At 36.7% G+C, this 9,820-nt stretch overlaps 1 long non-coding RNA gene across 2 annotated transcripts; it reads left to right on the top strand.

Annotated features, from left to right (window-relative positions):
* Positions 1-7,081: 7,081 nt before the first annotated feature.
* On the top strand, positions 7,082-9,666 carry LOC145213993 (uncharacterized). 2 transcript variants are annotated; one of them, XR_013856941.1, is made up of 5 exons: positions 7,084-7,167; positions 7,381-7,518; positions 7,754-7,880; positions 9,238-9,358; positions 9,520-9,659. It is a non-coding gene; the product is annotated as an uncharacterized LOC145213993 (long non-coding RNA). The 2 variants fall into 2 exon arrangements; XR_013856940.1 differs by having other exon boundaries at positions 7,082-7,167; positions 7,754-9,358; positions 9,520-9,666.
* Positions 9,667-9,820: the final 154 nt, after the last annotated feature.

The following is a 9,820-nucleotide window of genomic DNA, read 5'->3' as shown; positions in this document are numbered from 1 at the left end:
CGATTGGAACAATTTTTACCCAGTGCACTTCGTGGGTTTTCATGACGTCGTTTTATCAGACATCGTGAATGGTAACTGCTTCTTTGCAAACAAAAGTAACAAAAGGACAAATCAGCAACTTAAAGCCTTCGCCTCCAACTACAATGAAAAAATGAAATAAAAATAAAACTTCAAGTTATCTCTTTAAATTGATTTCCTTCATTTTCAGTTTCTGTGCACAGAAGCAAAAAATATTTGCCAAATAGGCAATTCGTCCAAACCTTTGTGGCTGTCATCAACGTATGAAAGCAGTCACATATTTTGGCAAATAATAACGTTTAACGTGTGGTAAATGTGACTGTTCCTATTAAATTTTGGTAACCGTGAACGACTCTGTTAAGTAACGATTGCTGCCGTAACTAAATCATGTGGTGGTGAATGCTTGGTGGCCGGCTGATTTGGTATAACGCCATCAATAGACCTGGAGTACTGTGATTTATATATGAGTGTGCCGTGATCGCTGGTCTGCATAGACGCTTCAGGGCTGATCCCAGTAATGAATTTATGTTGATCTTAACTAATGGTCAATCTGGCGATCCCCTATTACGAAGCTGACATGTGCAGCCTACGAGGCAGGCAACGGTGCTTGTGATCCGCCTTTCGGCGGATTCTCCACTGAGCCTGCGTAGCTCTTGGTAGAGCGCGATTCCCGGATAGACTCCTGTCGTGGGTTTGAATCCCACCGCAGGCTAGATTTTTTGTAGCTCACGCCTTGCCATGTGGCAGTGAATGCTTGATGACCGGCTGATTTGGTATGGCGCTTTTAATAGGCCTGACGTACTGTGACCTAAATTAGAGCATGTTTGCAGAAACATTTTTATCCTTGTGCTAGCCGTAGAATTGTAAACACTGTACATTGGAGTTTGAGAACAAGAAAAAGCTCGGTAATCTTTTCACTTTGTAGACGGTATGTCGGACACCGATACGATAGTCGCTGTTCTCAGCCTATTCAGGCGGGTCCAGGCCCGCCGAGGAAGACCGAATCCTGATGGTTTGTTCTATGGGTCGAGGCAGTAGCAATAAAGAGGGATGCTACTCTTTCCACATCCCTCTTCCATTGGGCTGTCATCTAGTTGGTTCCGTCTGAGCCATTGTTGTCGCTGAATAGCTTAACAGCAGTCGGTACGAAGGGGCGCCTTGATGGTAAAATTCGCTCCAAGTTTTAACCGGCGACAAACTTCCGTGCTTGAAACCAACAACGTTCGGAAACGCAAAACTCGACCTTCTCACAACACCAGAACAAAAAGCTTCATCGCGTTCGTGCCCACACGGTGGCGGGTTGAAGCCACCAGATCGTGGACGGTGGAATTTAAATTGTCAAACTTTTAACACAGAGGTTCTGCAAATACTGGAACCGATCCGACTTACGACTCTGACTGAAAACAACCTCCACAAAAACTTTAACAAAACCATTTTTTTGCAAAACGAATTTGTTTCCCACAATACCTAAACAACGACAATCCTATTTAAGTCTGTGATAGTTGAATAATAATCTGCGTATTATTACAATGTTTGCAAAATGCTGGTGAAACAACTAAAGTTGTACATTTTCACAATTTTACTTTTTTGGTTTGTTGAAGCCATTGTAAAATCACATACATTAATTCTTAATATTTTCTTTTATTTTCTGCGAACAAACAAAAACGTATTTCGAAGTTTTTTTAACAAAATTCTTTCACACAGACTGCTTCTTCAATGTTACCAAGTAAATCCACAAGTTTTGATGTAACGATTGTGAATCAACAAACAACAAATTTGCGTGACTGTGCGGGGATTTTTACATCGTGGAGTGTTTCAGGGATTTCGCAAAAGCAATTCTACTTCTCATTACTATATGCACACAATTACCTAATAATCCAATCATGTAAGTACGCATGTGTCAAAAATCTGGAAAGCCATTGTTAGAGTTTGCCCGACAATACTGTATCGGCGCCGATACTCGATACTACACACTACGCGTGGTATCGGTACCTCTACAAACGGGAAGTGCTTTAGTCGTTTCTGCCGTAATATTTATAAATATTCACTTGACACTGACGTTTGTCTAATTGACCAGTGCATCACAAGTTCTCCGTATTGTTATCACGTTTGCTGTTCGACAACGTACAAAATGTGCCGATACAACGATTTGCCGAATCAGCAATTTTAGTCACCATTCCGTTCTTAGTAATTAGGTATAAGGGATAAAAACAGACGCTTAATACATGAAAGTAAAGTCATTCACTTGTTAAATATAGCCTACATAAAAAATAATCCTTAATGCCCAATCAATCCACATACCTAAAAAGTTTTGCTTATTTAACTCCGAAACAAGTTGGGCTTCGTGCCGGTTTAGAATCTTCATTTCAAAGAAAATACGATAAAAAGTATTCAAACTAGGCAAGTACGAATTGATTTAATTTGTTTTTCACAGAATTTCGGCCAAACATTTCCCACAGTGCTCGAAATTATTTTAAACGTTTCATAAAAAAAATGCAAAGATTATAAGAGTCAGATTGGGAACCATAACGTTTACCAACTTTGCGATGTTCTTTTATCAGGTTCTGTTACGTAACGTATCTCAATCATATTAAGCATCGTTTCCGAGTGTTACGTCATGTTATGACATAACACGTTATATCTGTTAAAGGAACATTTAAATTAAGCAACAAGAACTTGGTCACACAAATCGCCACAAACATCATAAACACTCCGAACCCTCATCCCTTTAATATTCGGTAATGTAGATAAAGGGCGTCCTGTTTTTTAGGTCAACGTCTAAATCGCAATAAAAAACTTTATGCATAGCGCCACGTAGATGGATAAGCCCATATTTGGCGCGCACGCAATGTATTATGCTTCGCTGGAACTGCAAGCTTAGCCCCATTATCGGTGCCAAGTTGAGTTGAGTTTATTTCGCTTGGTGAAATACGACATAGCAACACAATTGCACTAAAAACAATCACCAAGCAGGAAATAGCTGCGCAACGTAACTGACCACCTCTTCTTTCGAGTTAATGTCGTTCTCTCTCTCTTTTCAAATATTGCTCATTGGTCTTTGCTATATATAAATTTGGAGTGAAACATACAACAGTGCATTTCGCGTTTACGTTCACTGTATATTTTATGTCTCTGTACGTATACTTAATTCTCTAACTAGCCTTTTGCTAAATATATTTACCACCATATAAAATGCAATGGCGTAACTTCGTGATTGGGAATCCAACCAAATAGAACTCATGTGCGTCCTTATGGCTATCGTGTGGAATAAATGAGATTCAATTACTGGCTGATATTCGTAAGACAAACATTAGTTTGATAAAGGCAACATAAGCCGCAACACCGAGTTGTCTGCTGGTTGGCAACGTTAACGTTAACGTCGAATGCTTAAGTTGACCAGTCAACTATGTACAGAACTGAATCACAAGACCAAGGCTAAATAGTTTAGAGGCATTCAAGGTTTTATTATAGAGTCTCGTCACGTCGCAACAACAAAGCTAGAGGTTTGGGAGCACTGAACGGCACTGAGGCGTGACGCAATGACGTCATACGACCCGCCCACGTCACCTTAGTTGATTTTAACTTTGATTTCTGCAATTTATCGACTGAGAAACCTTTGTAACATATTCGTGTCGCAAACAACCTGTTTCAATGTTACATTTAAAATCTACGGAAAATTAGTAAACCAAAACTATTTTCTGCAACACAAACTTTTATCGGGTCCCCAATTGAACGGAGAAACGTGACTGATTAATTACGTAACTGTCAAAAGAATTTGTGTATTTAACCAGTTCTCTTCACATATCAACAAGTCAAATTATTCTGACAACCAAACCTCGTCCAAACTAACATCTACTGAAGGAAATTACTATTTGCAATAAAGTTTACACATATTTTTGCCTCCTTTGTACAAAAGTTTTCATATCACTTGCGCACTAAGGTCCAAAAGCTGCGACAAACTTAATGACAAATTTTGGAAACGCAAAACAGTTATTGGACTGTTTCTAAATTACAGTCTCACCAGAAGTGACATGTTAAATGAAGATTGGTTTGACAACGCAACTGATACGTTTGAAACACGACTTTCTCACAACATCTGAACAAAAGCTTCCTTGCGTTTCTGCCCAGACAGCGGGTTGAAGTCACTAAACTGCGCGACCGTGGAATGTTTAGAGAAAAAGCGTTTCACGCTTTACTGAAAGACAAAGTCATCGGCAACGCCAGGTCGAAAACAAGAACCCTTTTTTTGTTAATTTCTAACGCCCCCTTATGTCTACACAATATGTCTAACACAAGTTTTAAACTATAATTACAGCAAGTTTCATTCCTAAACACAACATTGCTACCACGTCTCATTAAAAGTTTTTTTTTTGAATAACTGTTAAAAGTGTAGAAAATGTTAACACTCTACACTCGTGCTCAGTTCCAATAACAAATTTAAATCCATTCTTTCTTTGGTTCTCACCCACAATCTTATATTCACCCGGAACGGTTTTCGAAAATAAAATTTCCTCCAGTATCTTAAACACAATAATCCCATATACCTAAAAAGTTTTGCCGATTTACTTCCAAACTTAGTCTAGGTTTAGAATCTCAGGTTTATAGGAAATATGGTAAAAATTATTCAAACTGAACAAGTTCTACTCTTAACTGATTTAATTTGTTGTTCACAGAATTAAGACATTCCACGCAAAGTTTGAAATTATTTTAACCGTTTCGTATATTATGAAATAAATGTGAAAAGGTCATAAGAGTCAGATTGGGAACCGTAACGTTTACCAACTTTGCGATGTTCCTTTGTCAGGTAGTGTCACGAAACGTATCTCAATCATATGAAGCAGCGTTTCCGATATTGTTAGCATGGTTGGCATCGTGTAATCTCAATACCAAAGTCTACCAGTCAACTATCACAAGACCAAGGGTAAAAATAGTTTAAAAGCATTCTAGCTTACAATCGAGTCTCGTCACGTCACTGGTAAAGTTGGTGGGTTGAGGGTCGCTGAACGGCACTGAAGCGTGACGGACACACAAATCACGTCACCCGGCTACCATGTCAGTTCAATGGTTTCCGAATTTAACTTTCTTGATTTATAAACTTAATACTTCGTGTTTCTGCAGCAATCGATTGTTCAAATGTTACATTTAAAACCTGAGGTTACTGAACATTTAAGTTGCAACTAAACAACAGTGCGTCATCGAGATATTGTATTTTCAAGTCGGCCTTCTAAACTTTTTTTGTCTCACAACGATAGAAACGCGATCACCCATCAAATTGTATTCTTGTATCAAATCTAAGTGAGTCCAAAATACAACGGGTTTAAAATGTTGTGGCCGATCGGTTCTGTTAACTATTGTTTGTGACTCCCTTTCTTGGCTCAATAGCGCCGCTCGTGGTTGCCATCCGTTCTCTTGGCAAGTGGGACAACCGTACAGTGTCGATACCAATTTTAACTGCAGACTTGAATAGAAAAAATCGAAGACACGGAGTCACCAGCCTTTAGTTCCCGCAAGTGTCGTTTTGTCTGGCGTTAAATACAAAACAAAGCGACAAGTTTCTGAACGAGTCAGTTACATTTCTTATTTAGGACAAATATAATTCGCTTTAAACCATTGTTAGTGTCCAGTAAAAAGCACAAAAGAGGTAAAAATAGACAAGGCTAATAGTTTGCCCCAAACACGACCTTCGCTCAACTGAAAGCCTTGCAGAACTGACTGTAAAAAATAGTTAAGATGTTAAAAATAAGTAAAAGTAGTAAAAAATAAAATTGAAGATAAAACCGTTTTCAAACTTGCGGTATATAATATGAGAGGTGAAAATCGTAACAAGTACAAAATGGGGAATAGTTTTAGAATCAATTTACCAAAATTTTAAACCCCATTATTGTCAGTGGGATTTGTCCAGTTGATATTGCAACATTTTTTTCCCGCAATAATCGTGTACACAACAATATCCAGGCACAGCAAAATAGGCTAATTTACAACAGGAACTAATTGTTTTAAAGAGCCATACAGTGTCATATCAATTTTAAACCATTAGTTTTCGAAATTACTTGCATCATCATCATTTTTATTTTCAGTTGCGTACGCGGTTATTGCATGCAAATAAAATATAATAGGCAAGCAACTGGTGGATGGCGAAGGGAATAATTATCACAGCAACTGGTGGATGGCGAAGGGTATAATTTGCTAAACAAACGAAGAGGGTTGTTTTTTATATAATGAGGAATGGAATTCCATAATTTTGGGCCTTGGTAAATAGATGCTGCCTGTGATTTTGTTGAGGACATACGTTTGATGAAAAAGTGGTTAGTGGCAGACTGACGTGTTATATGATTGTGAATTGAACTAATGTAAGTATAGGCAGAGGTGTAGACAGGAGGCAGTAGCTTATTGTGAACTTTGAACATAAATTTTCCTAGTTCAAAATTGTACATGTCAGGAATTTTAAGAATTTGACTTTTCGAATATACATGATTTAGGTTTTCTCTGTATGATACGTTTGCTAAATTTCGGACAGCCTTATTGTGAAGAACATTTAGATGATGTAGAGTTTGGGATGTAGCCGTGCCCCAGCTCACAATGCCATAAGTCAAATGACTTGCGACAAGAGCTGAATAAACAGGCTTTGATGAAGTTGATGGCAAATATTTTTTAAGCGTAAATAGCATACCTGACCCGGAGGCTAGCTTTGTTGCAAGGTATGCAACATGTTGTTTCCAAGAGAGTTTGTCATCTATGATCATTCCGAGGTATTTAGTATGGGACACTTGGTTTAGTTTCTGTTGACCACAACTTACGCTAAAGCATTTTTGTGAGATTGATTTTTGAGGGAAAATTATAAAATTAGTTTTTAAAGTATTAATGGTGAGCTTGTTTGAAGACATCCATTGGCTTATTTTGTTTAGTTGCTGGTTTACTTCAACCTCTAATAGTTGGACGTTTTTGTTGGACATGAAGAGAGCTGTGTCATCCGCAAATAGGTTTGTTTTGAAGTTGGTAATGGAAGGTAAGTCATTTATATAAATGAGAAATAGAATTGCATAAAAGCTGCATTGGTGAAACATCACGTAAGCGTCAAATTCTATTGTTTGTCAGAATTCACTTAAAAAAATTTGCAAACTTTGACTGCGGGCGTTGTTACTAATAAAGGTAAGTTTTTTTTTTCATTTTTGGCTGCTTTTAAACCCCTTTCCACTGCATGTGCATGAATTACTTTATAGCACTTACAAAATTCTGCATGTTCCACGTAGTACTGGTGTGTTTATAAAATGTGAAGTGTAGAACAAAATATTTTAAATGCTTTGTTTGTTTGTGTCAGACGCGTATGTCCTGTTTTACAACATTAGTTTAATTCTTTTTAAGGGAAAAAAATAAGAAGTCAAAATTTGTGATGACAATCACTTGAAGGAGAAACGTGCAATACCAGCTACTGCAATCAATACAGAAATCTTGTGGTGTATAAAAAAATTTTGACCAAACACTTTGTTGTGAGAAACAGAAGTAAGTTGTAATCAATATCTATGTAATATTGTGCTGTATATTAACACATGGGTTTGTAAACAATAGTAATGCAAACAAGCAAGTAAACCTGTGTTTAAGTGTGGCAATAATTTACAATATAGAGTTAGCTTTCTTTACTTTACACCAAAAAAGGTGAAAATATTCCCTTGATGCTTGGAAGTGTCAAGTTGTTTGTTTTCAATCTTTTTCATCCAATTTATTTTTCTTGATACAGTGACATGATCTACCAACAGCAAACACAAAATGGAATTAGATGAGGCTTTATTTAAATCGGAAAGTTTTCATTGAAAAAAGTAGGAAAACTTTTCATGTGCAAGAAGAGTGAAAAGTAGATGAACCAGGTTTGTTTGGATCGTTCTTACAAAAATGATATATTATTCTAAAGGGGTTACATATTGTTTTGTCTGTTTTTTTCTGTCTAACGCTGGTTTGTTCCATGTGTTTGGTCAAGAAAGATTTACACACATGTTAGTTAAATATGATCCTCCTGAAGTTTGGCTTAGAATGACCCAGCAGTTCACCCACATGCCCCCAAAATGTGCAATTTTATAAACGGTTTTACTAATTAAAGTATATGATTCTGGAGTTTTATGCTTTTGTTGGTTGGTGCAATGTAAAGTTCTACAGTATTTTGTAACTTTTAGTTTTATCCATGTTTCACCCCTTAAACTCCAAAAATACAAGCCCTACAGTGCTGGATTTTTAAACTGTTGTTTGTTGTGGATTCCTTGTTCAGTATTTACATTTTAACTCAATCGGACAAACAATTATGTTTAAAGCTCTGAATAAATTAATGTGTGTCAATGATGACTAAATTCGACAGCTATACTGTAGCACAGAAGCCCCAAGGGCACCCTGGTGGTTTAATGCAGAGCAGGAGGTCTCTGCTGGATGCACAAACAAACGCTTTACTAGGTGGTATTTTCGGTGATTAGAAATGAGTTGTTTTTGCCATCAATGTTACATGTTTTATTACATTAGTATGCACTTTATTGTTTGAGCGAAGGTTTTACACCTTTGACATGATTAAACTCGATAACTGACTTGTCATTCCTGTTGTGAATTAACATAACTGTAACATACTAGATGTCTTCATCAGCTGCGATAAACTGTCTTTAAACTTTCATGGTCAGCTTGGTCGCTGCATGACGAGGGGTTACTGAAGGTCAACTTGCAGGTATCGCAAGACAGTTTAATCGATTTTTTGTCACAACATAGCTTTTTTGCTTTTGACAGATAAACTTGAGAAACAATACCTGAGTAATGTTTAACTTACGCAAAACTGTATTGTTTAACACTAAGAACTGTGTCAAAAGGTCATTAAATGGTCGAATGGCTGCCGCACAGCGGGGACCATTGTAGGTCAATGGTAAACATTTTCAGATACAAAAATTTAAGTAAAAAACATTTTTTTATGTATGTGGTTGCTGCAAAATCGCTATAGAAAAGCCAGCCTTTCTAATTTCTTCCATAAAATATAATTAACACAGTAGTGTTATAAATGTTTATCTTTCGAAACTTCCAATGCTTTTTGATATTTTATAAACACAAGCTTATGTAGTTAGGTACTGACTTGACGTGGTGAATTTTGAATTGTTACAATGCTAATGTTAGTGACCAAAACTTTTATAAACTAATCACAAATGATTTTACCGATTGTTCTTTTACATGTCACATTTACTTTTGCAAAATCCACAGAGAAATTGGTGATAAATGTGATTATATCCGAGCTTCTGACAATTATCGAGAGTTTACTTGTGGAAACTTGTTGGTTTGAAAATGTACAGATGGTTGTGTTTGGTCGGTGCAACTTTGCAAGGTTTGTTGTTTTCTTCTTGAAATTTGTGCCATGATAAACTTATTTTCCATTTTTGCACCAACACTATTTTTCTGTGACGAGCACATTATCTGTCAGTTTGTGGAATATTTTTAATATTTGTCAAATCTAGAACTTTTTGCTGCATTATGACATTTTTTCAGATTTCCAACTGGAAAATGATGTTTGTGGCAAATATCCTTAATAATTTTTAAAAAACAAGGAATTTTAAAATTTCATCAGCATTTTCAGTGGGTTATATTTTTACATTGTAACAAATTGTGGACAAGATTAAAAGTTGCTCTGTTCTGCTCGAGAGATGTTCATTGTCTAGAGATCGCTTAGCAACTGTTGAAACTTCTTCGGCCATGATGTCACGCATTTCGTCTTTGAAGAAATAAGCATATCCTCATGTACAATAAGTTTTATTCGAGTTTTTATGATGTTCTTGTTGTTGGTTTTTGA

Source organism: Phallusia mammillata, chromosome 2 (assembly GCF_965637545.1).
Source record: "Phallusia mammillata chromosome 2, kaPhaMamm4.hap1.1, whole genome shotgun sequence".
NCBI lineage: Eukaryota > Metazoa > Chordata > Ascidiacea > Phlebobranchia > Ascidiidae > Phallusia > Phallusia mammillata.
This window is presented reverse-complemented; position numbering and strand designations above follow the sequence as displayed.